Source organism: Equus caballus, chromosome 4 (assembly GCF_041296265.1).
Source record: "Equus caballus isolate H_3958 breed thoroughbred chromosome 4, TB-T2T, whole genome shotgun sequence".
Lineage (NCBI taxonomy): Eukaryota > Metazoa > Chordata > Mammalia > Perissodactyla > Equidae > Equus > Equus caballus.
The window spans coordinates 84,886,366-84,911,581 of NC_091687.1; the positions used below are offsets into that span (position 1 = coordinate 84,886,366).

Below are 25,216 nucleotides of genomic sequence, written 5' to 3' on the forward strand. Positions count from 1 at the left end.
GATTAACTTTGTCTGTGAATATCAGAGAAGTTTATGTAAAGGATAGAGGATATTATAGGCAAAAGAAAGGCATGTTCAAATGCACTAGTATTTGATGCACCAGTATTTGGGGGGAACTGTAAACAATTTAGAATTATTTGAAATAGGGACGATAGGAGATGGGACTAAGGAGAAATGCTGACTCCAGATCAAGAAGGACCTTGTGTGCCATATCAAAGAACTTTCACTTTATTTAATCAACTAGTATTATTTAAGAAAATCCACTCTAAATTCCCCCTAAAACAAATCCCTCCTAAAGCAACTTGAGATTCTAGTGGCTTGTGCATTCCTCCTTCTGTGGAAATCACTCATACAGACAATAGGGAGCCTTTAAAACATCTTGCAGAGGACAGAGACGCATTCTGGAAACAATGGGGAGGTGGACTGGATGACAGACTTGAAAGCTAGACTTAAGGCAGTGGCTGTGTGAATGGGCAGGTGCACAGATTTGAGCAACTTGAAGGATGGGAGGATCAGCAGGATTACTTATGCGAACCAGGGCTTTGATCTAACTTACCTATATCTAAGTGAGAAGAAGAGAGCTTTAAAAATAATTGTCCCTTAGGGTTCTATAGACATAATCAGTGGAATTTGAATTTGATAATATATATTTTTTAACTTTACAAATATAGAGGTTATTTATAGCCCCTTCAGAAAATGATACTTATAAGCATATTAAATAAAAGGGAAGGGGATGCTGCCTCATGAACTGAAATGATGAATTTCTAGCTTTCTTTGAGACTTTTTGATAAAAGATGACCACCTCCTCCTTTACTTTAGATTTGATGTCATATTCATGTACAGTTTTATATTCTCTGAAATAGAGTAAGATCTATTGGTTCCAATTTTTTACAGATAATATTAAATTACTTTTGGTGCACTAGAAGACTCTTTAGAACTTGACTGTAACCTTTTCCTAATCTTCTTCTCCTCTTTAATTTTCTTTATTTCCTTATTTCGTAATATTTGCATTTTTGATTTTATAACTTGGTTGGTTAGAGTAATACTTCCCAATTTCTTTTACATCATGGCATACCTAGAAAATGACATATGTATACAGTACAAGAAAGGCAGCAGATAAGGCTGCTTGCTTTAGGAGACCACAAGCCGGGTGCTCTAGCATACCATACCCCTATCAGACCACTCTGAAGCTGGAGGGAACCACTTTCTCCTCACACCCCCATAGTCCATTCACACTGGATGAAATGCTCTGAATTACAGAAGGTCATGATTATGGGATGGACACCTGTGTCATTCAGTGAGTATTGTGAGGGTATTTGACATACCATATGGCAAAAAAGCCAGTTAGCTCAAGGCACAGTAGCTAGTGGTCACACAGGGATCTTGCAACATGGTATGCATAACTCAGGACAACCTACGATCATTATGGAGAACATCACTGAAAGCATATGTTTTATTAATGAAGACTCAGGAGTCTTTGATAGGATATTATAAATACCCAATTCTTTCATTTCATAAACGAGAACACTTGAGACTAAAGAAATTATGTGTCTTGACTAGAAAGTAAATGACTTGAATAGAGGTTAAATGACCAGACTGTATGCTTTATGAAGTCAGGGACATTTTTGTTAACTACTTTGTCCCATTGCTTGGTTGAGTGCATAGCATATGGCAGAAGTTTCCTAAAACTTTGTTGAGTGAATGCATGAATGAATGAATTGGCCAAGGTCATACAGGTAATGGCAGAGCCAAAATGAGAATTACAATCTTCCATCTCCCAGCTCAATGATTTGATCCACTGTGTATAAGACTGTATATCACATTGTTATCAATGTTCTATGAATAATCCACTATGTGGCACAAGGCAAAAAGGTCATGGACACATTCTAGAATTGAATATTTTAAGAATTTACCTTTTGTAGCAGTTCCTATCCATCATATTCATAAATTGAACATGAAATATTTGGGTTGCCATAAAGCTTATATTTATCTTAATATAGTTCTGTAAATATAGATACTTTAAAAGAAAACAAAGTTGGTCTTATATGAACTTTCACAAATTTTCTTTCTCTTTGGTAGTTATGATATTTTGCCACTTTCTTCGGTAAGAGAATATATTCAGGTTTGTCTTTATTTCCTATTAATTAAATGATGAAAGATAAAACTTTAAGTAATTACTCATGTGTCCTATATGGAAGCATTAAAATCAGAGAGAGCACTGTCACTGAAAGGATATGTCACTCAAGAATTCATTAAACATTCATTAGCCTCACCTCAGGTAAAGGAGTCCTGGTTTACATATTTGCAGATTTGCATACGTATGCCCTGAACAAGATTTCGAAAATGTTTATGATCCTATGACCACGTTAATTATGAATTTCCAAACAGATATTTGTGAAATCCTCACCGAATGTGGTCATTATTTTTTCTTTTTTTCCTATCATGTCCTTTATGCAGTTCAATATACAAGATGACACCAAGATAATACAAGTGAAGTTCCACTTTGAGTGTCTCCATCTCCCTCCCCTGAATCTTGATCAAGAGGCTGCCAAAGCCAGAAGGGGATTGGAGTAGGGTGATCACCGGGAAAGCTGCTGTGCTTGGCCTGGCAGATGGGGAAATGGAAAGGTTCCACTTCACAACCTGAATGACGTCCTCCAGCGTATGGTCTTTACCCACTTTTTGAGGATTGTGTTTCACAGCAAGCCCCCCAGACTGGAGTGTATTTAAACTCTTTGATAAGGTTTTTGTGAATCTTCAAGCAGAAATCCTCCACCATGGTCCTGGGGTAATGCACCACCACTGGGGATCTGTGATCTGGCAGCTGGCCTTTGGGTCTAATGTAAATCCTCACTAGTTTCAGATAGGCCCAGATCTTTTCCAACAAGTCATCAAAATTCCAGCAGTGATGGGCAGAGATGGCTACACAGTGAGGCACCTTATAAATGATATCCAATTCCTTAACGGAAATCTCATCAATCTTATTTAACACATAGATACAGTGGATATAAACTCTGCTTCTTCCTACCACATCAGTGAAGTCATCCGCTGTGGCATTGCTAAGCAGAGTGACATCAGCATTATGAATTTTGTATTCAGTCAGAATGCTCCTCACGGTTTCAGCATCCACCTCACTCTGAGGGCAAGTGGCCATGAGATAAATGCCTCCCTTATCTTTCTTTTTTTTTTTTTTAAGATTTTTTTTTTTTTTTTCCTTTTTCTCCCCAAAGCCCCCCGGTACATAGTTGTGTATTCTTCGTTTTGGGTTCCTCTAGTTGTGGCATGTGGGACGCTGCCTCAGCGTGGTCTAACGAGCAGTGCCATGTCCGCGCCCAGGATTCGAACTGACGAAACACTGGGCCGCCTGCAGCGGAGCGCGCGAACTTAACCACTCGGCCACGGGGCCAGCCCCTCCCTTATCTTTCTTCTTAAAGCCAGTGTTAGGGAGTTTGCTGTTCAAGCAAATGCCAAAGACTTCCAACTCATTTTCAATTACTTTTTTATGTCTCAAGGGTTTCAGGACATCCAAAACAATCAGGATCAAGTTATACGTTTGCAGCACTGTAATGACTTGATGGCCTCTACCTTTCCCATCCTTGGCACCCTTTACGGTACCTGGGAGATCCAGGAGTTGGATCTTGGCACCTTTGTATCTGATGATGCCAGGCACAGATGTCAGAGTAGTGAACTCATAGGCTGCCATCTCGGAATATACCCCTGCCAGCTTACTGAGCAGTGTTGCCTTCCCCATAAATGGAAAAGCCACAAACCCAGTTCTAGTGTCACCTGTCTTGGCCATATCAAAACCCTCTCCTGGCCCACCACCACAACCACCTTTTGGAGTAATGAGTTCTCTGCCAAGCTTAGCAAAGCTAGCCTTAACCGCCCGAGGTAATGTGCTGTGGCTTTGTTCTTTTGAGTCCGAGCCATCTTGGCTTCGATCTTCAGGATCTTGGCTAAGGTGCTGCTGACAGCGGTGAGTCCCTGGAGGCTCACCCACCAGTGGACCGGCCAACGACCACCAGGCGCTACTGCAGTGCGCAGGTGCGTACGTCCTACTCCTCGCAAGAGACAGAGCGGAGTAGTCCTCTCCCTCTCAGCCAACCACCCTCCGTCTGCTTTTTTGGAGGTTTTCTGTCATTTCTTTATTGGGGAGTGGGATGTGTGATTCAGTATGGATCTCTGTGCTGTCCCCTGTGTGGACCCAGGTATGTGTTGTCAAAAACCAAACTGCACACTTAGTGAAACAAAGCAGAAAGTTGAGTTTATTGCAAGAGTTTCGACCTGCAAGCTGGGAAACTCAAGGCTATGGGAGCAATGAGTTCCGAACTGCTCACAGACTAAAGGTTTTTATGGCGTAAATGCGGAAGTAATTTGGCTTTTTCAGCTGATTCATTGCCTAGCGGTCTTCTTCCTTATTTGGATCGGGGTAGCTGAGTCAGGGAAACAAGGAAGTCCAGAGATGACGTGAACAGCCCTGGCTTTTGGGGATTGGCTGGCGTCCTCTGCTGATTTCTTAGAAAACCTGTAAATTCCTGCAATTATGTTAGGTAAGGTTAAATTTCGTTTTTCTTTAATGCGCCTGCGTTGGCCAACTCCATTTTGTCCCCACCGTGAGTCCATTTTTGTTTTGGTTTTACTGTCTAGTCTATGTATATACACGTCTGCGGAAGACCAGAACTCTGCTGGGCTGGGGAGGTCAAGCTCTTTTACAAGAGAGTATTAGGTAGAGACCAAAGCCAGAGGATGGGTGGCTTCTGAGGCTGCACCCCCATCCTGGAGGGAAGCCAGTTTTATCCGATTGCCAGGGTGCAGCTGACAGAGCTGGGGGCCACGAAGGGTGGGCTGAGAGGAGCTTAGGTGGACAGAACAGCTTCTGTCTCCCCACCCTGCCCTAGATTGGTGGCCAGGTCCAGTCATGCCCTTGAAGTAGGTCATCAGGCTTCTCGGGGAGGGGACCTGAAGACCCCTAGTGCTTGGTGGGACCACACCTTGGGCCGTTCTCCATGTCATGCCTGTCAGAGTCCATGACTCTTCATCTTTCATGATAACTTGTAGTGATCAAATGTTTGGGGGAGGAATGACAAGTTGAATTCTTGATTATAATAAAATTCCATATGGAATGTTCCATGAACTGTGGCTCAAGAACCATCAGCAACTTGGCAGATTGATGTGAATTCTACTGTTGTCCCTTTCACCGTTTCTCTCCATCCAGGCTGTGGTGTATACAAAGCAGATACTAAAGTGGAGATTTAGCAGGTGCTACATTATCTATGATTTTTGAGATATTATGTTAAAGGAAGGTTACAGAATTTAGAGTAAGGAAAAACGGTAACAATTTTATTTCTTTTAAAAGTTTTGTTCTGAAAATTGTCAGTCATTAGGTTTAGTTAATACTAGAGAAGACTTTGGATTTTGTTATGAAAGGAATAGTTTATTCACATACAGAAAAGGGTGCGTTGATTAGCAGGAGTCAGTATGTGGTAACTTAGAATAAACTTTGCCAAAACCTCCCCTGATTTCAGCATTTGGCAGGGTTTGACTGATATAGCAGGAACAATGTATCATGTTTGGAGCTAATCACTTAGTTTTTTAGGAATTACTTAAAGGCAACATAGAGACATGCAGACAAGATGATTCTAATGATAAGCAAATTTTTAGCTTGTTATACCAATGTAACAGAAGATTCCTATATAGAAGCTAACTGGCACATTTCTGTTGAAATTTATTAATGACTTAAGACACGGAGGCATACTTATGAAACTGATGAACATTCATGTAGCAGTAGAAAATTAATAGCTAATATAATCTAGAGTAGAATCAGAAATATCTCTAGAGTTGGAAATAATGGGCTGAATTAATAAAAGTATGTGAAATGTCCAGAATAGGCAAATTCATAGAGACAGAGAGTAGATTAGTGGTTGCCAGGGTCTGGAGGAAGTGGGGAACGGGGAGCGGCGACTAATGAATGGTTGCATTTTGGAAGGATGAAATGTTTTGGAATTAGATAACGGTAATGGTTGCATAATTTTGTGAATACACTAAATTTTACACTTTAAAAGGGTGAATTTTATGGTAAGTGAATTATATCTCAATAAAAAGTTTTAAAAAGCATTTATAGTTAATAAACTGGGACTAGAAGAAAAACTTATGAAGTATAGAAGGAAATTAATGCAGTAAAGAATTTTTATCTTGCACATGTAGCCAGGTGAACTCTAGTTGTATTCTCTTGAACTCATGCATTAAAAAAATGAATAAAAATAGAAATATACTGTCTCCATTATTATTTAGCATTGTCTTAGATATTCTAACCAGGTTATATGTTTTAAATATTCTAACATGACGTGTATCATATTTAAATACCAGGAAAGAGAAGGCAATATTGTATTCAATGCATATGATTTGATTCTCTATATAGAACACACAAAGGATTTAAAATGAAAACACTTTGATTGGAAAGAATTCAAAAAGGTGGCTGGATAAAAAAGAATTGTTTACGAAAGTCAACAGCTTTCCTATATGCTATTAATAAGCAAATATAACAGAAAATGAAATGGGAAAGAGCTTATTCACGATAACAGTCTAAATAATAAAATACTTGGGAATTAAATTCATGAGATATGTACAAAGAAGAAATCCTTATAGGGGTCTCAGAGATGGGTAATTCTAGGAAACTGAATGAAAACAATTTCGTATACCTGCATACATGCATTTTTCTAGGTAGAGATCTAAAACTTCCATCAGATTCTCAAATGGCTTTAAGAAACAAGACAGTTTACGTATCATTGCCCATAAAGTAGCAGTATGTGGAACGGTATAATGAGAATACACTGATAAACAGGTAGAAGAATAGTTTGATAGACAAATAAGTTGGAATAGACAGATAAGTGGAAGCATGTAGAAAATAAAAATTAGGAACTAGTGTACTTAAGTATTTGGTGTATGATAAAGGTGATATCTCAAATAATAGAAACAAGGTTAGATTATTAAATAGTTTCAAGAAAATAGATAATTATTTAGAAAACTATATGTAGTTCTCTACGTCTTCCCATACACCAAAATTTCAGATTTATTAAAGATCTTATATAACAATTAAATTTAAAAAGTATTAGAAGAAAATATAAATGAATTTTAATGTAACATATGAGTCTTGAAAAACACCTCAAATAAACCATTATTAAGAAATGATTATTCTTTTGAATACAGGAAAATATAGGAACTTCACACAGAGTATAGAAGGCAAATAACAAATCGAGAAAAGCACTGCAATGTATATGGCAAGGTTTAATGTCGTTAATACCCAAAACTCTAAAAATACTTCAAAGAGAGAGAACAAAAGAAAAGTGGCCAAATGCCAAGAAAAAAGCAATTTCTAAGAAGAAATACAAATAACCAGTAGACATATAAAATGTTCAAATGTACTAGTAATCACAGAAATTCAAATTTAAATAACAATAATGTAGCACTGGCTAATATTAAGAAGTCTCATAATAACCAGTGTTTAAGCTGGAGTTAGGAAATGGGCTTTCTATTCATAGACTGATGATCAGGGTGTAAATTGCCATCGTGTTCCTGAATGGCAATTTGCCAATATCTATCAAAAACCTTTAAAATGTGTGTAAACTTTGACCCAACAATCACTGCTCTCAGAATGTGTCCCAGAGAAATTATTGTGTAAATACTCACAAATGTATATTTGAGAATTGGTTTTGCAGCATTTTTTATAATTGTGGAAGTTTTAAACAGTATTAAGTAAGTTAAATGAATTACGGCTGTGGTGATAGAAATTTCCAACAATAGCCATATTTCCAGTCCCACGTGCTCTTCCTTTACCTTTTCACTACCCCGTTTACAGTTTGAGTCTGTTTTCCCTCCCTCTGAGCCTAGGCAGGACTTTGTGGCTCCCTCACTGAATAGAATATAATGAAAGTGAAATTGGGTGACTTTTAAAGGCAGTATGACTTTCCACCTGGCTTTCTCTCTTTTAGGAATTTTCTCCCTTGAAACCCTGCTTGTTGTATTTCCATGTTTTGGAAGCCCAGACCACATGGCAAGGTCACTTGTAGGTGTTCTAGCAAAAACAACTAGGGTCACTGCTGACAGCCAGCAACTACTATGACATGTAAGTGAGTGAGATTTCAGATCATTCCAGCCTCCAGCTTTTGAGCCACTACAGCTGATGCTAAGTAGAGCAGAGACAAGTTGTTGACCTCTCCCAAATTGCAAATTTGTGAGCAAAATAAATGTTGTTTTAAGTCATTGTGTTTTGAAGTGGTTTGTGACACAGCTGTAGTCCCTGAAACAGTGTTACACCTAAAACTGGAATATTGTGAAGCCATTTCAAATGAGAATATAGATGAATAAATATGTACCTTAAAATTTTTAAAGGCATGTATGAAACGCAACTTAGAAAAAAGGTAGATCATAAGCGTATACATAATTACATTTTATGCATGTACACAAAAAGGCACATAAATATCCAACAGCCGCCATTTGTATGCAGAGAAAAAGAAGTTGACAAAAGTATTTATCAAAATGTTAATGGTAGTTGTCTTCAAATGTTTGGAATAAAGGGATGATTTCTACTTAATTTTTATTCTTGCTCATCTTGCTTATCTGGCTGTATTCTGTCATTTTTCTACAAGTGGACATTGATCATTTGTTCAATAAGGATGAAACAAATTTGGACTTTAATAATCAACTGATGAAGTACAGAATATAGCAGGACGGGGCTCAATAGCTGTTCATAAGAAAAAGACAGATGTTTTAGTTGATTACATGTTCAAAATCAGCCAACAGTGTGCTGTAAGTGCCAAAATGTTAGTAATGCAAACTTATGTAGCAGTTACAAAATTTTAGAGTCCAGAGGACCAGAGGAAATAGTCCTACAGTATGACACACTAAATAGATCACACTTTGAGGTACCACAGTTTAAGAAGGACAGCAACTGAATTTCTTCCAGAAGAGACTGACCCAGATGGTGGTAAGGCCTGAAACAGAGTTACATGAGGGACGGTAGAAAAACAGGGCATCCTGTTGTGTTAGAAAAGAAAAAACATAAAAGATACAGGTTCTGGAGCAGGGGTGTTAGACTTCATCTGGATAATTTCATAGAGCAAGAATTAAACAATAAATGAAAGCCTCAAAGAGGCAGATGTGGCTCAGTTGAAGACAATACTTCCAATTAAATTGAGCTATTCAAAAATTGAAAGGACAGCCAGAGAACATAATTAAGAATCCTTGTCTCTGGGGTGGAGGTTCCCAGGTGTGAGGATGTTTAGAGAGGAACTCTGTACTTCCTGGGAGGTCTAGCTGGGTGTCGTTTAAAGTCCTGTCCTGGTCAAAATCTGCAAAAGTCTCTGTCATAGGATCAGAGCCCCAGTACTACCCTGTCTGGGCAGGACCCTGTAAAGTCACTCTTTAGCATACCTTTTTGTAACAGCCTGATTTTCTGAATTCCCAGTCTTTGCTAATTAGCACAGCTGAGCTAAGTTTGGCAGTGATTTTTCTCAGAATTAAGGACTCAAATTTCTGAAGATGATGTGTGTCTTAATTAAATCTCTTCATTAAAACTCCCCAGCTTTGTCAGTGTCTATCTCTACACAGCATATAATAGACATTTGGCCATTTCTTACGCAATTTGATTAATGTAGACAGCTCATCTTAGTCATGCAGTCCCACGAAGCAAATTTTTAGGCTTTGTTGTCAGATAGGCTGTGTAGATCTGCTTTTTATGTGCATCTTTTGAGTGGGGTTCCTGACATACCTGAAAACTCTGTTTAGATATAAATAAAAGATTTTATTAAGTTGTTTGAAGGAAAAAGGCATATTTCCTTCTTTTTTCTACTAGCAATTATGAGGAACTAATTTAAACAGATTATTTGAAAGAAAAATAATGTCCTCTACAAGTTTTGTTAAGACCCATGTAATTTTGCTACCGTGAGAATCCTCACCTCTGGTCCCGTCCTCTCACTGTCAAATTTAGCTAGCACTGATGGATTTTGGGAGGTCTGTATTTATGATAAAACTTCACGCTACCTTACTTTGTTAAAACGTGGGCACAGGTCTCTACACACTTGATACCTGGGCAGTATGGTCCTATACCTCCCTCCACGCCTCTCCTTTGGTCTTGAAAACAGGAGGGGGTCGGAGGGGTTATGAAATTAAGAGCATACTCTCAGAAAATATACGGTTTTATTCTTTTTGAGATACATTCACATAACTGGACCCACCATGTGGCATTGAATCAGAGGCCAATTTTATGGTATCTAGAAAATGATTAAATTTGATTTGTCAAGCTGTACCTAAAATGAATTTAGACAGTTCCTAATAACATAATTCAGTCAAAGTCTTACATAATAATAATAGCAGAGAAACTCTATGTATAACATTCAAGAGAAAATAAAGCTACATTATAGATATTTAAATATTCCATTTACTAGAAACAGTATCTGTTTGGAATATATCTAATAAAACCACTTGAAGTATTCACTGTGGAAGTTTAAGAAGACAAATTCCCATTTAGGAGATAAATAAGAGCAGAAGCAGAAAAAAGTAGAGCTGTATGAATGTAAGGCACAGTTGAAAAGTCTTTACTAATACCTTTGGAAAGCTTTTTCAGCAAAAATTCACAGAGCAAATTACCTTCAAATGATCAACACTTAATATTTACTACTAGTCGAGACATAAATCTCTTTCAAATAAAATTATTCCTAGGAATAATCCCTATATGGCTAACTTTTGCTTGACTACTTGTGAAAATTCCTGCCCTACTTGAGAAATTGGTGAAATGTCCTTTCTCCTGTAGGAAGATGCATGTGATAGTGTGTGGGCGAGGAGGATTTGCATTTATTCCTCTTTTTCCCCTTGAATGGGAGCCATTCAATTGGATTTATCAATCAATTCCCACCAGTGACTTCTGTTCACTTGGTGGGCAGCCCCTGAATGCTGTTACATTTTATTGATCAAACACCAAAGAAATTTTTATGTCATTGACAGATATGAATATGATATAGAAACAAAAGCAAACAATACTTTCCCTAAAGAAGAAAAAGAACACCCACATTTTAGCTTGATAATATCCTTTAAGTGTAAAGGACTAGAAGATGAACATAGTAACAGAACATGATGATCCCTTCATTTTCCCCATGGGAGTAGTTGTATATTTATCCGAATTATGGATTGTTGGTGGGTTTGGGAGAGTCTCAAGTTTGGAAATCAAATCTGTAGTCGTTATTAAGGATATACTGAGAAATCAACACCATGTTTTCAGATGTTGTCACCTTCTCCATCTTTGTTCCACCCCAGTCATCTCACTCTCTTGCGAGTTGTAGTAATGGTAGAATTTACAGGTTTGGGGATATGATGACCTGGTTCCCATCGCACCTCATCACCTACCAGCTGTATGACTTGGGCAAGTTACTTAACATTTTTACATTCTGGATTCTTTATCTTTAAAGTAGGGATAATACTCCTACCTCATGATTTTTTGAAGATGAAATAGACTAATGAAAGTAACATGCTTAGTGAAAGGCCTGGTGGAGGCTAATCGTGTAGGAATCAATGCTTATAGCCATTATTGCTATTATTACTTGAACAGTGTTTGGTGTACATGAAGGAAAGAGATAGCGAACCTTACTCTTTGTACTGATTCTGCTCTCCCTTAGTTTATGTGTGATTGAGCAGTAATTTTTTTTCTGTGTGCTTTGTTGTTGCTATTGTTCACTTTTGTTTGTACATTTCTGCATTCCTTTCAGGAGAATAATGTACCAGTCTTGAAGATTCACTACATAAAAGTGGCATCTGCCAGCCATATCCCTAAGAAACCATTATAATTTACAGGAGCCAAGTGTCTGAAATTTGAGAAGTATACCACTATAAGAAGGACTTCTTTATTTAGTGACATAAAATTTTCTTTTTCTAGAAACAGTATTTCAAATAAATCGAAAGAATAATTTGTCTCTTCTTAAGAAATAATTTATACATTATGATTGCTTTAGTTCCAAGATGTCATTTTGGAGCCAGAATAAGTGAGATTAAGAATCTCAATTCAGCTATAAACTTGTTGATAACATCAGGGATTCCCAAACCTGGCAGCTCATCAGAGTCTCCGGGAAGCTTTTTAAAATAAAGACTTTGTAAAACCTCGGTTTGCTGGGAGCTGACTGTCAGCAGGAGGCCTTGGGGGTCTGGTTACAGTGTGGATTGGTGGAGATCTTGTACTCTAGGCAGGAGGGGGTGGGAGTATCAGAAGAGGTCTAAAGGTAAGAACATGTCAGGTTATGAGACCCCTGGTGTTGGCACATCCTTCCTATTGTTCTGGTGGTCTGAGTTTCATCCTGACTCCTTGGAATTTCCTTAGAAAATTTGGCAAAACTATAGACAGTTAATTAATGGTCCAATTATGGTCACATATTTTGGGTCTGCCGTTAGCATGTCCTCCCGAGGGTAAGAATCCTTGGTCTGTGCGAGTAATTTACTCCAGAGGCAGCCTGAGAGACCAGAAGGCATAGGACCAGGAATGGACAAATATCTTCTATGTTTGACTCAGTGAATATACCTGATTTAAGCATCTGCTTTAAAGGTGCCTGCTTCATTCTGAAAATATGGATGGTTTAGGGAGGGTTTAAAGCATTATTCTAACATAGAGAGTCCATCTTACACAACCTCCCAGGCTGTCAGCTCTCTTTAGTGTTTTGAAGTACTGGTGTGGCTTCCAAATGTTTTAATGATTCTAAGACCTTTGTTTTGAAGTCAGAGGGCAGTAGCATAGCCTTTGTTTTGTGGCATTTGGAAAGAAGCTATGCTGTTGTTTGTTTTCCTCACTTCTGTAAATGCAGGATGATCATAAATTCCAGTGTGCCTGGTGTTGTAGAGTGCAAAACAACCACAATACTTTGCTGTAATTCTCACCAAAAGGTGGAATCTTGTTCCTCATCCCTTAAATTTGGGGCTGGCCTTCTGACCTTCTTTGATATTGAATGCAGTAGAAATGATAAATTATAAGTTGTCTGAGTTATGAGCTAGGCCTCAAGAGGCATTGGAGCTTCAATTTTTGTTGCTTAAAGAACTCTGTTGCCACCACGTGGGTGAGCCAAAGATCAGTGGCACATTTGCTCCCATACTCCGGGCTCACAGCAGCCAGACGTTTGAGCCTAGAGTGATCCAAAGGCCATCTTAGATCATTTAGCAGCAACTGTGCTTCTGCATTCTGCCCATGAGCCCAGAGGAAATGAGTTAAGCAGGTCCAGACCACAAAACGCCTCTAACTGAGTTGTTGGATCATGAGCTAAATAAATTTTGTTTAAATCCAATGCGTAGTATGTTATGTAGCAAAAGCCAACTGACACACCTGGGACTGACCTGGTTTAGACCTCCTGTCATAATGTAATTGTTAGTAATGCTTCCGTTCATTCTCAAAACTAGCCTTGTTCAAGTATAAGTTACACAGTCAACTTAAATAGGTAGTATCACCATCTACTCATTTGCCAAGCAAATTTTACAATTAAAATGTAAATTAGATAGAGTTACATTCTGGTTTAAACTCCTTAAATGAATTTCTATGTCATTAAGAATAAAGTTCAAACTCCTTTCATAATGTACATAGTTTTATATAATCTGGCCCCATTCCCACCTCTATAGACTTCACTCATGCTATTCTCCTCTGGTTCCACAATCCAGTATACTGGCCTCATTTTTGTTCCACGGACGTGAAGTTTTTTCTTGGAATCTTGGGGAGTTTGTTTTTCTTTGCACTTGTAATGTTCTTCCTCCTACTCTAGGAGCAGCTTCTTCTGATCCTTTAGTGCTCAGCTCAATGCCATAACCTCTGAGAAGACTTCCCTGATTCCCCTACTACAAGAGGCCTCACCTCACCTTAATCGCAGCACACACTTAATTTCCACTACCCAATTTATCACAAAATGTATTTTTTTTTTTTTTGAGGAAAATCAGCCCTGAGCTAACATCCGCCACCAATCTTCCTCTTTTTGCTGAGGAAGATTGGCCCTGAGCCAACATCCGTGCCCATCTTCCTCCATTTCATATGTGGGACACCTGCCACAGCATGGCTTGATGAGCAGTGCCATGTCCACACCCGGGATACCAACCGGTGAACCCCAGGCCACTGAAGTGGAACTTAACCATGACACCACTGTGCCAGCCTCCACAAAATATAATTTTTAAAAAGAAATTTGTTCACTTGATACTATCAGTCTCTCTGACTAAAAAGTGAGCTCCTTGAGAGAATTGCACCCCAAGGTCTTCGCAGAGCACCTAGCAGAGAGGGGCTAAATAAAGATTTGGTGAATGAGTGCTGCGTGCTCGACTCTGGATTTAGAACTGAGAGTCCTGGGTTTCGGTTTCTCCTCTTCTGTTTCCAAGGTGTTTTATTTTGAATAAGTTACTTACTTTGTGGCATTTGTTTCATCATCTTGAACATTTAGAAATGGGACATTAAATGCGACAATGAATGTAAGAGTGCACCGTCACTTGGAATGTGTTATTCAATGTCAGCTATCATTGTTAGCCTATATCTCTCCAGATGATGTGATACCTTTTACATCAAATGCATATTTATTTAAACCGTATTTTTTATAGAGATTAAATACTTTCCTTAAGATTAGGGTCTTTTCTTCCCCTACTTATCTCAAAGGAAAAAAAAAACCACAGCCAGTCCTATCCCATCCCAGCCTGTGTCCCGTAATTATTATTCATTTGGTGAGTATGATTGAGCTGAAGGCAAAATAGTAGTAGTGGCTCATCCTCATATAAGACTTATCTTCTGACATTTATTTCCTGTCTTCTAGATTGTAACTTTTTTAAAAATACATTTTGAGATGGACAAATAGACTAGTTCTCCTTATAGGTGTTTTTCCGAACAACTGAAACAATATGTTAGACTGAGATGTCTTCATACTACCTCAGTATAGCTTTGAAAATGATGAGATTTGCTCCTGATTTGATGTTTATTGATTACAAGACTGGAATTATGGGGATCAAAAAGCCAGTGCTATTTTCAAAGAAATGCTTCTGACTATCAGTACATGTAGAGAGAGTACAACATAATTATTCTATTAATAAAGTGACTAATGTGCAGTCATATATTACAGTGGGAACACATTTCAAAATGGCCTTTTAAAATGAATTAATATATTAAGGAATTCAAGTAGAAGGAAACAAACTATATTTTGTAATGTATTTTTCCCCCAAGGCATACTTGTAACATCTATAAAATACATATTTTCTATGTTTATAAATTACCCTAAATATTCTCTGTTAAACAGAACTGACCATGAGCTAGACTGCCAATATTGACGATTTTGGCCTTGGCTTTCCTCCCTTCATTTGGCATCCCTTGCCAAGTGGAACATAAATAACTCACATTAAGGATAGGTAGTACGTATTTTCCCTCTTTTTTTAAAAAAATGAAAATGTAACATATGCACACATCAAAACTTTCAGGTATCTATGGTGAAACATCGTCCTCCTCTCACATAAATCCTTGGTCGTTCAGTCCTCTCTGAAGCAACGTCTGCTAAGTTTCCTCTATATATGTGTTCTATGCACATGCATACATAAGTTACATACGTGTAGATGATATTTGTTTTAAGCATCAAGAAGAATCTCTTCTCCCCAAAAATGATTCTCTCCTTTGGACAACTTTCTTCACCTTTGTTTATCTCAGATGCTTCGTCTATGTAATTAACCCAACCTCATAGAGTTAAGTTGGAATTAATTGGTTCTTCTGCACGAAGCCCCTGGAAGAGCATCTGGCTCAAGGGAAGCACTCTGTGTTAGCTATTATTGTTGTTCACATTTTTACCCAAGATCTTGCATCACTGACTGGCATAATTACATCTTAATAGAGGTATTTAAATTTTGAATCCAAATGATTTCAACTAAAAAAAAAGTTCCATGGTGCAGAGTATAAAAAGCCTCACACATAGACAAATTCATATCAAATTCAAAAGAGGATTACAAAAATCCTTTAAGCATGAGCTTAGAATGTACAGCTTATTTACTACAGAGCAAAATTTACCTTTCCTTAGATGCCTTTCCTCTAATACTAAATGCCAGAAGAAAATAAAGCAATACAGATAGGGGCTTTATATACTTCTTTGCATTTACTCATTTGCTCATTTAAAAATATATTTACTCTACACTTTATGTCAGACATAAGCCTAGGTGAATAAAAGGCAAATAAAATAATCACAGTCTCTATTATAATAGAGTTTATAGGATCGTGAGGAAGAAATTTATTAGTGAAATAATTACATATATGATATAGCATTAGGTGAAAGGAAAGATGTATTTGTGTGTGTGTATAATCTAGTCTAGTTTAGGGTGTGATGGAGGCCCTTTCAGGAGAAGCTTGAAGGAAAAAGATTCTGATCTAAGAATTTCATTTCCAGCCAATTTATCGTTCAATTCTGAAGGCAACTAAAGTTATTTCCTGTTATTGAAAGGCTTATAAAATATACCACTCATATACTCTCCTAAAACACATTGTTAGATGATATATCCCAACAGAATCTTTTTCTTATTCTCTTCTTTTCCTGGCAAAGCCCTTCTCTCTGTCCATACAGAAATCCACAAAGCGTGGAATGCTTACATAAGTTTTTGTTTACTTTTTTCATTTTTTACTTTATAAGGTTTCTGTTAGTTTATGCAACTCCGCTTTTAATTTTTGTGTGTAATATCAGTAATCATTTTAGTTTTATATGTAACAACAATATACATTACAAATGTTAGACTTGCAGTAGTATATCTATGAAAATAGAAACAATGATTTTAGTCCTCATAATTTATTTGACCTATCTCACATAGATGCATTTTTGATAATACAAATGTAAGCTTTTGCTATTGGACAATGTGCTGCAATGACTATGTGGGCATCTATATCATTTTTCTCCTGTATAAAGTATACCTGAAAAATATATCATTGTTGGATTGTTGTGTCAGAGGTTTCTGTAATTTTGACAGAAATTGCCAAATTTTTGTTTATATGAAATGCACCAGTATATATTTCAATCAGCCATACTTATCTTTTTCTCCTTGGTCTCATTAATGGAGTATTTTCTCAAACTTTTCTGTTTTGCAAATATGGTAAGATAAAGAGTCATCGCAAAAAAAAGCTTAATCACTTTTTTTTATTTTTGGTGAGTTTGAGTATCTGTTTATGTGTTTGAAAGCTACTTGTGTTGCTTTTCTTTTTGTAACCTTTGCCCATTATCATTTTTCTAATTTATTTTTAGCAGTTTATATGTTGTAGCAAAAGTAGTCCTTTGTCTGTGATAGAATTGCAAATATTTGACTTGGGTTGCCTTTTATTTATGGTATTTGTTGTCATGCAGAATTTTTTCTTACACAGTGAAAATTATCTTTTCTTTGAGGACTCTGGATTTCAAGCCATGGTTAGAACATCCGTTCCCACTCCAACTTTATATGTGAATTCTCCATAGTTTCCTCCAATACTTCTATAGTTTCTTTATTTTTATTACAATTAAATTTTTACTTATAATTATTACTTGTGAAGTGTGTCAGAAAAGAATACATTCCAATTTTATTCCATATTTCAAGAGGAACAGAAATTGGAGTCCAAGGCCCGTGAAGGAGGTTGGGCTCTGGTGGATGCCTGTAGCTTTGAAGAGGGGTCCCAAAGGGCTACAACCTAAGAGTCAGGGTGCAGTGGATATAGAAAGGCCCTCACAGGGGCTGAAGTCAGCTCTGGAACATTTCAGTTTCTGGGAGTGGATAAAGATAATCCTATGTTTATAGTGTCCCCGGCAGAAACAAGAGATAACTCACCCTTGGTGCAAGCTGATATCATCTTAGGCCCCAAATAAAATTATTTATACAATCAACTTTGCAAATACAATGTAATATAATAAAAAATATCCAAGATAGCAAGGCAGATGAGGAGAAAAGGCTGACTGAAAGAAACCCAGTAGAAACAACAGAAAAGAGTCATGGGGCTCCAGACATTGGGGCCATCAAAGACCTTGAAATGGCAAGCCAGCTGTGTTAAAGGAGATAAAATGTAGACTTGAAATTTGGCAGAGAATGGACACTAAAAAAATTGAAATTTTAGAGCTAAAATATTTAATAACGAAATTTAGAAATAAGTGGTAAATGTTTAGACGCATGTTAGATACAGTTGAGGACAGCATTCATGAATTATTATATAATTCAGAAGAAAACATCCAGAATGAACATGAACAGACCAAGACTGAAAATAAGTAAGAGAGTTTTAGGTACATAAGCCAGGCATTCTAAGGCAAGTAGGGTTTTGGGAGAGAAAAGAGAGGGAATATAGTATTAAGTGTGAGAAAATGTTAAGTGCGACTGCAGTAAAACAAAAAGATTAACCTGAAAGTAGCAATGATCACTGGCAGGCAGTTTCTTGCTAGAAAAAAAAGTGATCTTAAAGATAATGGAATAGTAACTTCAGAATGCCAATGAAAAATCTATTATTGACTGAAAAATTTCATTGAGAATGAAAATGAAGTAAATAAATCTTTGGATTAACAATGACTGTGAACATTTGTCATCAGTAACTTGGCATCAAAGAAAACACTAAAGGGCAAAAAGAAATTCAGGCAAAAAGAACAAACAAGCCCTTTTCCTATTGGCAACTCAAAGATGTAGGAGGAAATAGAGAGCAATGAAAATAGAAATTATGTCGTTAAACCACTTTAATCTCCATTTTTATTTTGGTTTAAGTTTTATAATTTGCTGATTTCAGTTTGACGTTTTTTTCATGATTTTTTCAGCAGTTTACTAAGTAGATCCTCAAGAAGCTTTGTGAAAACAATATTTCTAGAATTATTGTGTGCTACACTTGTAGGCCAGCTTGTCTGGATAATAAATCCTGGTTTATACTTTCTCTCTGTCTGTTAGATATTGCTCCACTCTAGGCTGGTATTATCCATTGCTGCAGAGAAATTTGAAGTCTGCTTCATTCTATTTTTTCTCCTTTCTCTTAGTTGATTCTGTATGGTTAAGATTTAATAACTTGACTGGAACATAGCGCAGTATTGTTCATTCTGGGTCACTTTTATCTAGCTGACAATGTATTCTTCCAGTATGTGAATTCAATGAAATTTTTCTGGGATTGAATATTGAAACATTATACGTTTGTTTTTTGCTTCATTTTTTGATCCTTTGGAGACTCCAATAATGCATGAATTGGCTCGTTTTGTCTGTCTTCTGTATTTATTGCAGTCTCCCTAATTCTTCTCAACTTTCTTTAACTCCATTTCTTTATGTTTGACACTTAAACTTGTGCTCTTTCTGTCATTTACTATATTTTGAGCAGTTTCTGTTCTACTTCAAATTCGTGTTCATTTCTGTGATTCTTGCTATTCCTTCTCTTTCTTCCCAAGTTCTAACAGCTCACACAGTATCCTCTGTTGTCTCACTATCTCTGTCCTGAGTTCTTATATTTCTTTTTTGTGACTTCCTTCACAAAAGAGATGGCTTCATTAAGTTTTTAAAAAAATTTTTTGACAAAATAACTGATACAATTTTCATCTTGCTTATGGATTTACTTTCTGGTGAATGTTCTTTGTCTATAGGTAGATTTTGCTGCTATTTCTCACATTTTCTTTAGTATCCTCCAAAGCCTTGGTGTAGATATGTCATACCTCCCCTATTGCTGGTGTTTTTGTTGGCTTAGTCTTATTTTTATAGTGCTGTCCCAAATTCCAATTTTTGTTCTTGGTCAAAACTTCACTATGTGAATTTTTGTATATGCTCTATTTGAGTTCCTTCCACATGTTTATGAAGTTCTCATTGTGTGTTAGGCTTTGCACTAAGCTCTGAGGATGTAACAATGAACAGTAAAGGCAGGCCTTCTGCTTTCATAGGGCTTATAAGATTAGTGAAGGAAAAAATTAAGTGAATTCAATATAGTGCATACTAAATACTATGAGAGAAGAAATATAGGATACTATGGAAACACATATTAAGAACATTTGAAATGTTTAGATTCTTCTAACATGTCCTTGCACAAATCCTATATTTTGGAGAGAGTCAAGGATTCTCCCACAAGTTTCTACTGTTTGGGAAAGTCATGAAAAGATTCCTAGAGGAAGGAATGTCTAAACTGAGATTCTAATCCAACTAAGAATGTTTTAAGCTAAAGTAACTGTGATAATATATAGAGGCAAAAAAAAAAAGAGCAAAAGAGCATAGTATTGGTAGACGAATGAGTTTTGTTGTGCTGTTTCCATTTTATGAATCCATCAGTAGAGAAAAATCTATGAAACCCTTTATTTAAAAGCACAATTTGGATATTAAATAGAATTTATTAGCTCCTTTTAGAGATGTCTTCAGAAGCAGGAAGAAGTGAGAAATGCTCTTTTGAAAACATTTTTTTCTTTCTGTGAGAAACCTTAGATTAAATAGTTAATATTTAGAGTTAGCAGATTTCAGGTAAGATGTGTTGCTTTGGCTGATATTCCAATCAAGATTTGGAAAATTCTTCCTTTGGAAAATCCTTGTTGGTTAACGTTCCTGCTCTTACTCTTAGCAACTACCCTGTTGTGAATAATTTCCCAGCAGGATCCTTCCAGTCTTTGCCTGCCTCGCACCTGCCCCTGTTGAACTTTGAAGTTTAAAATATCGTAGACGAACGTAAAAGCAGCTATTGAGAGCCTTTGGGATATCCAGTTAAAAGCAATATTTTAGGCATTCATTCTTTATTTTTGCAGTTTCAAAATGTAGGCTGCTATTAATCTGCTTTTTCCTTTAGAGTTATCACCTCCATAAGACTACATTAATTTTCCCAGTATTTCTCCTCTGCACTACAGAATTCTACTGGGAATGACAGCATTTTTGTCCAGAAACTGCCAGCTGATTGCAGCTATTATAATGTCCATATGGCAGATTTCCAGCTTGTCAGCTGCTGTACAGCATTCAGGCTGGCATGCTAGATTCTTTAGTTTGTTTCTGTGTTTAGAGAAAGTATACAAACATTAACTAACCTGTCATATTTATGCCACAAATGTCAAAGTCTTGCTATAATTAAATCCTCTGAGTATTTCCTTTTATGTAGAAAAAGGAAAACATATTTGGGCAACTGTGAATGCATGTTTTTTATTTTTAGCATAGAAACTACAGCTTGTTTACTTAATTGGTTTGGCAAGGAAAAGCCTTTTAGGAGGAAAACAGAACAGCTAATCCGTGGTCTCTTCTCATTTATCCTGTGTTTTCCAAATATAAGCATTTGATCTTTTTTGTAACTGAGGACACACCTACAGAGACTAGAAATTTACAAATTATAGTGAACTGCAAGTAATAGTGTGAATCCTTCTTAGAATGAAGTCAGAATAAGAGAATGATCTGACAAATATAAGTTAAGCTGTTGTTTCAAACTGTGATTCCCTTTAAAAAAATATTGTTGTTGGTGGATAAAGGAAAGTTAAAGGTAATACTTTATTCCCAGAAATGCAAGTTCCAAATTCCTCAGGATAAAATAGGGGCCAAATACATTTACTCATTTGATACTGGCAAGTTAGCTCTGAGCCTGGTAGATGTTTAAAGCTATTTCTCCCGTGTGCACTTCCATGGGTTCCTGTGATGTAAGGATGCCATTTTCTCTGACTGGCTCCTCCCCTTCCTCCTTCTCTTCTCGTCTTCTGAAGGTCTATTTTACCTAGACCTTTTCTGTTTTTGCAGTGTGGTGCCAAAGAAACCCTTGAACTTGCCGGCCTGAATTCAAATCCTGGTTCCACCACTTGCTAGTTGTGCGACCTTGGGCAGCTTACTTAATGTCTCTTGTTTCAGTTTTCTCATCTGAAAGTAGGATGATAATAAATAGAACTAACTTCATAGAACTGCTGAGAGGAAATTATATCTATCTATCCATCCATCCCACAGTAAATATGGTGTGACATTCATTTTCGTTATAATGATTTTCCTGTAAGAGAATCTACAATGGCTTCAGTCTAGCTGTCTCTCACATGTTACTCTACGGGTCCACAGAAAAGGCTCATGCCTTCTTTACCATGAGCAAACTCTGGAGATGTAAGTGATACCTAACATGGCGGCAACCTCTCTCTTGCCCATTTTGCTCTCTTTTGCCCTTTGGCACAGCTATTTAGTGTCTCTGCCTTTTAGATTTTCCAGTCAAGTGTGCCCCTTCTAACCTCAGGAGACACAGATTGTTTTCTGGGTCATCCTGTTGAAGACCCTCTAATTAGGCTTAAGGTTAGAAGCAGGCCGCATGTGGTCCTGGAAGCCAATGGAAAATGCCATACATTACAAATTAGAGAGGAAGAAGAGAAATCTGTCATTATTTATAGATGGCATGATTATACACATAAAAATCCAAAATAAAACAAAATATTGAATTGAGAAGTGCATCTAATTTTTTCGTTCCCTTCTTCCACTGGCTAAAGCATCCAGTGCAATGTTGAATAGAGATGGTGACAATGGACATTCTTGTTCCACACTGTGTTCCATGTAGGCCTATTTTTTTTCCACTTTAAAATTACGGATTCATTTACTTTAGTAGGTAAAGACCTATTGATATTTTCGAAGTTGAGTTTTTACAAGATTTTGTCCAGTCAGTTCCTCTAAATTTTCAGATTATTAACGTAATGTTGTTCTCAGTCATTTTTAACGTTTGTAGGATTTATACTGTGTCTTTCCATTTGTGGTATTGTTATTCTGGGTCTTCCTTCTTTTTTTTCCTTGAGCAGTCTTGCCAGAGGTTTATTATTTTATTAATCTTTTTAAAGAATGTGATTTTAATGTTCTTGATTTCCTCTATGTTATGCTGTTTTCTATTTCATTGATTTCTTCTTTTAGTTTTATTACTTTCTTTTTTCTATTGTGTGAGTTTTAATATGCTGTTCTTTTCCTCATTTCTTGGTATAAACTAATAGAGCACTAATATTTAGCCTTTCTTCTTTTCTAATACTTACATGTGAGGCTATATAATTCTTTCTATGCACTGCTTTATGTGTTTCCCAGAAGTTTTGAGATTCCACGTTTAAATTTTCTAATTTCCATTCTGATTTATTCTCTGATTTTATTGGTGTTTAGATTTAATATCAGAAGTTTGGTAATTTTTTAGATGTATTTTAAATGATTTCTAGCTAATTCCACTATAATGAAAGAACATATTCGATATCTTATGAGTCAGTTTCATCATTTGAAATTTATAGAGACTTGTTTTGTGGCCCATCGTATAGCTTGATATATAAAATGTTTCTGAGTATTTGAAAATAAAGTCTACTATTTTATGATTAGAAGTAATGTTTCATATCTGCTAATTATGTCTTTTGTCAATTGTGTTTTTCAAATTTAACATTTTTCTATTGGTTTTTTATTTTCTTTTCTGTTAGTTACAAAGGGATTTGTGTTAAGACTTTTCAGTAGTTTTGGAATTTGTCTATTTTTCCTTTCAGCTCTGTAAGACTTCAATTCATCTATTTTGGTGCTATACCATTAAGTTTATACAAATTTCGGATTGTTATACTTTTTAATTGAATTAATCTTTTCATTTTTGTGATGATTAATTTTATGTCTCAACTTGACTAGGCCATAGGTCCCCAGTTACTTGGTCAAATGTTACTTTGGGTGTGTCTGTGAGGGTGTCCCTGGATGAGATTGACATTTGAATTGGTAGACTGAGTAAAGAAGATTGCCCTCCCCAGTGTGGGTGACCCTCACCCAATCAGTTGAAGGTCTGAATAAAACAAAATGGCTGGCCATCCCCAGAGGAAAAAGGAACTCCTCATGCCTAATTACCTTCCACCTGGGAGATGAGTCTTTTTTTCTTGCCTTTGGACTCAAACTGAAACATCAGCACTTCCTGGGGCTGCTGGCCTTCCGAGTGGACTACACCATTGGCTCTCCTGCATCAACGCAGAGATCTTGGGACTTGTCGGCCTCCATAATTGCCTGAGCCAATTCCCTATAATGTCAGTCTCTCTCTCTCCTGTTGGTTCTATTTCTCTGGAGAATTCTGATTAATAAAACCATGAAATATTTCTCTTTATCTAGAGTTTTCCTCTCTTTCTTGAAGTATATTTTGTCTGATATTAATACAAGCTGGTTTTTTTTTTTTTTTGGTAGGCTTTTCATGGCATATTTTTTCATCCATTTTCTTTCAAACTTCCTATGTCTTTTCATGTTTAATGTGTATCCATTGTAAGTAATGTATAGTTTGGTTTCATTTTTCTATATGGTCTGACAATCTTTTTTAAAAATTTGGTGTATTTAATCAATTTAAATTTCACATAAGTACTAATGAATGTGAAATTTGAACTTGCTATCTTACTTTTTTTCCCTCTCTTTTTATTTGGTTCTGTTTGTTTTTTCCTCCATTCTTATTTTCTTTTAAAGTAGTTGTGTAATTTAAAAATATTCCTGTATCCTTCGATCAGCTTTCTAATTTTATACGTATATTTATTGTTCTTTAAGTGATATCTCTAGGGTTCAACAGTCTACTTTTTATTAATATTTTTACCACTGCCAGGACAATGCAATGACCTTACACTTTTTAAGTCTTTTTGTCTACCTCATGAGCTTTGTGCTATTGTTGTCATATATTTTAATTATATATAAACATATGCAAATACATATGCATACATATATATGTATGTATATATACACACAAATACATATACATATGTATGTATATATACACACAAATACATATACATATGTATGATATGCATATATATATACACACACACACATGTCAAACTCTACAAGACATTATTATTCAGGACAATCAATATTTATTTAGATTTACCCTCATTTCTACACTTTCCAAACTTATCTATCCTTTTGTATGACTGCTTCTATTTCCTAAAGTTCTAATTCCCAAAGAACTACTTTATTATATCTTTTGGTACAGCTGTCCTTGAAATGACTTTTCTCAAATGCTATTTATTTGAAAATGTCTTCATCTCACTGTCATTTTAAGGATGCTTTTACTCGCTGAAGAAGTTGAGTTGGTATTTATTTTTTTCAGTACTTGAAAGCTGTCACTTCATCATCTTCTGACTTGTATCAAATCTGCTCAGTGAGCTGTCAGTCTTAGTCTGTCACTCCTTTGAAGGTAACATGTTCTTTCTGCCCCTCTATCTTCTTTTAAGTTTTTCTCTTTTTCTTTTTCAGCAGGTGTACATCCTGTGTGCCTAGGTGTGTTTTTCCTTTATCCTCTTTGATCTCAGAGCGTTTTGATATCTTTTGTATT

The 25,216-nt window shown here is 36.4% G+C and overlaps 1 pseudogene; it reads right to left on the minus strand.

Annotated features, from left to right (window-relative positions):
- Positions 1-2,403: 2,403 nt before the first annotated feature.
- Positions 2,404-5,046, minus strand: LOC100071620 (developmentally-regulated GTP-binding protein 1 pseudogene; annotated as a pseudogene).
- Positions 5,047-25,216: the final 20,170 nt, after the last annotated feature.